Source organism: Ursus maritimus, unplaced genomic scaffold, assembly GCF_017311325.1.
Source record: "Ursus maritimus isolate PB19 unplaced genomic scaffold, ASM1731132v1 scaffold_14, whole genome shotgun sequence".
NCBI lineage: Eukaryota > Metazoa > Chordata > Mammalia > Carnivora > Ursidae > Ursus > Ursus maritimus.
This window is the reverse complement of record NW_024423786.1, coordinates 842287-847056: the sequence shown is the minus strand read 5'-3', so window position 1 is coordinate 847056 and position 4770 is coordinate 842287.

Genomic DNA, 4770 nt, shown 5'->3' with positions numbered 1-4770 from the left:
CTCACATACAGTGTGATGTCTATGGCTACCATTACCGTAGGTATGGGAAAGTCTTTAAGAGAGTAAATCCTTAGAGTTCTCAACACAAGGAGAAATTTTTTCCTTTTTTCTTTCTTTCTTCTCCTGTTATTGTATGTATATGAGAAGAGGGATGTTAGCCAAACCTCTTAGGGTAAGAATTTCACAGTATATGTAAATCAATCCGTCATGTATGTGTCTTCAACTTATATATTCGTGTATGTCAATTATTTCTCAATAAAATTGGGGGAAAAGAGAAAAAAAGGTGGGCTTCAGAGACTAGAAAAGTGAACCCCTGCTTTTCTCTGCCTCAGGGACCCCTCACTTCCATTCACATTCCTCTGGCCATTCGGTCACATGGGCCCCCCTCCCCTAAATTGCAAGGGCTGGGAAGTGCTGTCTTCTCTGAGTAGAAGGGAGGAGAAAAGTGCCATCCAAGCACTAGCAACATCAAGCACTGCTGCTGAAGGAGCAGCACTTTGGCCCCTTAGTGTTTTCTGAGGAGGTCCGTATAAGAAAAACCTGCTGATAAGAACTGAGAAATTTCAGATGCTAAAACAGCATATTGAGACAAAATCACAATCCATTTTGTGAATAGACGTGTCGTGATAACAGCATCCTCGTCTCCTGCCGTATGATACCTATATTCTATACATAGTCTGCCTACAGAAGGTGTTTCCCGGGAGCTAAATGACCGCTCCGTGATGCTGACACGTATATACCTTCGAAGGCAAATTGCTTTTGCTGCCCCTCTCTTTGCTGCCCTTTCTTTCCTCATTTCATGGGGCACAGAGCTGAAGTTTGGAAACCACTGGCAAGGAATGGAGCCCTGGTGAGAAGGGAGGTGGAGTTAAGGATGCTCCTATGCAGACCTGAAGGAGGTGTTGCCTGAGGACTGGGTGGGCCCGCAGTCCAGGAGCCACCAGGAGGAGTCACTGAGGGAGCAGGGTGCTACTGGTGGGGGGAGCATCTCCCAGATTTCTGTGACTCTTTGCCTTTCTGAACCTCAGGCTTCTCATGTGTAGGATGGGCATGACGTGAGCCCCTCATACCCATCCCCTATAGGCCTGAAGAACAAGAAGCACCCAGATTTGGGGGCTTGTGTACCAGGGAGCCTGTTCAGGCTGGCTGTCGAGGCCTTTGTTGGGAAGATTGTGAGCTAGATGGGTTTTGAGAGGTGGGGGTAGGGGTGGGGGCAGAGCCAGCTAGATTCAAGGAGGTTAGGGTTTGGCGTGAAGGAAGGGGAGAAGATGGACACCCTGTAGGAAGAGGAAATCCAGAGAAAGTGGTTACGGTTCAGCGTGGCAGATGAATAGATTTTGTTCTGTGCTGTACGATAGAACCCTCTCCTCCATCTCTATGTAATCTTCAATAAGAGGTTTGTCTCAGTCACCAGTGCATTTCAACGAGATTAGGTAGTTTCATGCAAAAATGTTTAGATCTTGCTCCAAGCAGACTAGATGGACCTCCCCCAGATTCACCCTTGAACCAGTGTTAAGAACTCTTCTCTTACAGAGTGGTTGGCCGATGGTGGACCTAGGGAAGGATGTGACAGGGCCCAGAGTGCTAGAGAATGGGACATGGTGGGGAAAACTCTGCAAACTTTGGTGGAATCATAAGGATGGAAGCCGAAGTGCCCGGTGTATAGTTCAACCCTTCAGGCAGTGGACAGTAGAGAACCCTTGATTTTTGGAGCTGAGGTGGGATCTGGTCCAAGCTGTGCTCTGGGAAGCTCTCTCCGACCCCAGAATGGAGGATGTCTTTGGGGTAAACTCTGGAGATGGTTGATGATGAGGCCCGTCCCTGAAACACAACCTGTTCAAAATGCAGAGAACACTACTTGATCTCTGCCACCATCTGAACTCAGGGGAGCTCTGTGCCACCCTGCTCCCTACCTGGCCCCTTGACACCGTTGGTCAGGGAAACCTCCTTTTCCTGGCCCCGTGGTTCCACAGGCAGGACACCCATTAGCATAGCACTCCTGGTCCCTCCATGATGGGCTGCATTTGGAGCAGGAGCTTGGCATGTGACACGTGTTGGCTTCGTCGTCTTCTGTCTTTGAGGTCTGCCTGCCTGCATGGAGCATGCGCTTCTCCATGGAGACTTAGTACTAAGAGTCTGGATCCACCAACAGTCAGGGCTCCTCCCCTCTTTCTGCTCAACATGTTGATGAGGTCTGTCTGTCCTTATGGTATCAAGATAACATCAGCCTCAGCTCCGGGCATCTGCCCACCACAGTTGGCTGAAAGAAGGACTCTCTCCCTCTCAGCATAAAGGAAATCTTTCTCAGAAGCTACCAGCAATCTTCTCCTGGAGTTGCACTGACCAGGCATGGGTCACACCCCACCCTAAACTAGGCCCTGGCAAAGGGGACAGGAAGGCCATCACTGCTTTAGGCCAGCAGGAACATTTCCGGGGCCGGACACATCACCTGACAGAAATAGCCCCACCCATACCTTCATAAATCGTCCCCTTATTAAATCCTCTTCAAGCACCCCATTTGAGCAGCCATCTGTTTTGGGCCAGGACTGGATTGTCACAGTGCGGTTGTGTTGCATGGTAGATCGCTGTGAATGAGTGTGAGCCCGTTCGTGTGTGAACAGAGAACGGGAGGGAGCAAACCCAGACAATGAAGCTGCTCCATCCATGGTCCCTGGGCCCTCGCTCGCTGGGGCTCGGCTCCCCACCGGCTCTCCTGAAATCCAGGAAGTCCCTGGAGCGAGACAAAGCCTGCGGATGGAATGAGTCAGCTGAAAAGCGTAAGTGGATCAAGCAGAAAGTCGGGATCAGCCTCCCGGCGCTAATTTCCTATTCCACTTCTCTGAGGTTTCAGCTCCTGCTTCTGCGCTGGATTTAGCCGTTCAGCCTTGCGAATGGCTGCTTAGCGAGCAGAACAGCCAGCTGGGATAGGCAGGCTCAGGCTCCCCGGAGCCAGCAGTTGCATTGCGGGAAGCCCCCCCGCCCCGCCCACCCCGAGCAGAGCTGGCTGGGAGTGGGGGGACAAAGGTCGTGGATGGCCAAGGATTTCGGTGGAAAGAGATAAATTCTCTCAACAAAGTCAGGTGGGCCTCACAATTCACGAAGGTCGTGAAGAGCAGGGACTGCTTAGCCAGATTCCCATTTCTTCTCTGATTAGTGTCCCTTTACCACACATATGCACGCACACACACTGACACTCACACACAGCCGTAATCTGAAAGGCAGGCCCAGACCCAGGTGGAGGCTGGGCTTCCTGGCCTACTTCAAGCAGTCTCTGGCCCTGCTCCAGGAGGTATCTGACGGGAGCCTCACCTGCTCCAGCACGCTGAGCTGGTCGGGGTGTTGGCAACCACCGCCAGGCAAGAGCTCACCCAGTCTGGGCTCCGGGGTGGCCTGGAGCACTGCCATAGCTCACAGGCACTGAGCGAGGCAGGTGGGCCGGAGCTGGGCAAGTGGCTGGCCCCAGACCCAAACCACAGGCTTCTCGGGGACCTGCTGACTTGGACCTGCCCCCTCCCGCCCCCGCCCACTGCTCCCGCGGCCAGGAATGCTCCCCTTCTGCTCTCCCTCCCCGGAGGGAGCTGCTTGTGTTGGACACCCAGGTCTCAGCTCAGACGCTGCAGGGTGACCCAGTCAGGTGAAAGAATTCCCCCGAGGCAGAACGAAGGAGAGAAAGGCTTATTGAATTCACTGCAAGGGAGCAATGAGCAGGACCGCAAAGGAGAGACTGTCTGCCAGGAGGTGGGGGTGGGGGAGGTGGGGGGGAGGGGGCTGTAGTCAAGAGGAGGCGTGAGGAGGTATGGGTACCTATGGAATTTTCCTTTCTTGGTACCTGTGCCCGGTTGCAAGTAGCCCATTGGTCAGCTGGGGCCTACAGCTATTTCGAGGCGGGTCACCTAAGGAGCCTGTTAGCATTCAGCCCCGTGGTCCTGGTCACTGTGGGCCCTTCTACCTCACTCAGGCTTCGTTGCTCAAGCCTGTCGCCTAAAAGCGGCCTCTACAGATGTCCCATCCCCAGCCAGGCCACCTCCTCCCACCTCCCACTCCTGTGTTTTATTTTCTTCTTCCTGGAGAAAGATCACCGTTTGGATCTTTGTTGCTTATTTGTTTATGGTTGATTTCTAGCCGATACTACCACACCACACATGCTCGCGCGTGTTCACGTGCACACACACACACGGTTCCTAAGACAGAAGCTTCAGAGAAGAGGGACTGTGTCTGCTTCATTCATCACGGAATTCCTAGCACCTAGCACAGGGCCTGGCACGGGATCGGTCCTCAAGAAATCCTTGCGTGAGTGAGTGAGTGACTGAGTGAATGGAAATGAGTTGCTCCATGATTAGAGAGGGAAGACAGTGAGTGAGGAGGAGTACAGACGTGCCTTGTGCTACGTGTGTGATCTACAAGTGCCTCCGTCTCCCCGTCTGTAAAACAGGGGTGTGCACGGAACCTCCCGTAGGGCTGGTGAGGGATTGCGTGAGTCAATACACATGATGGACCGAGAACAGTACCTGGCAAAGAGGAAACAATTATCAGTAGTTATTATTACGCTAGTCATCATCCCGAGAAATCTGCCAAATGAGACTCAGATAGGAGATGTGACTTGCCTAAGGTCGCATAGCTAGAAGGGGGCAGAGACAGGATTTGAACCCTGGTCCAAGTACCTCAGAAGATAAGACCCTTTTTAGGATTCCACTTGGACTTGGCACACCACCCGTTGCGGTGTGGCCTGCCTGGCCCTTGGGTGTGGGACTTAGGAACTGGGATGAAGAG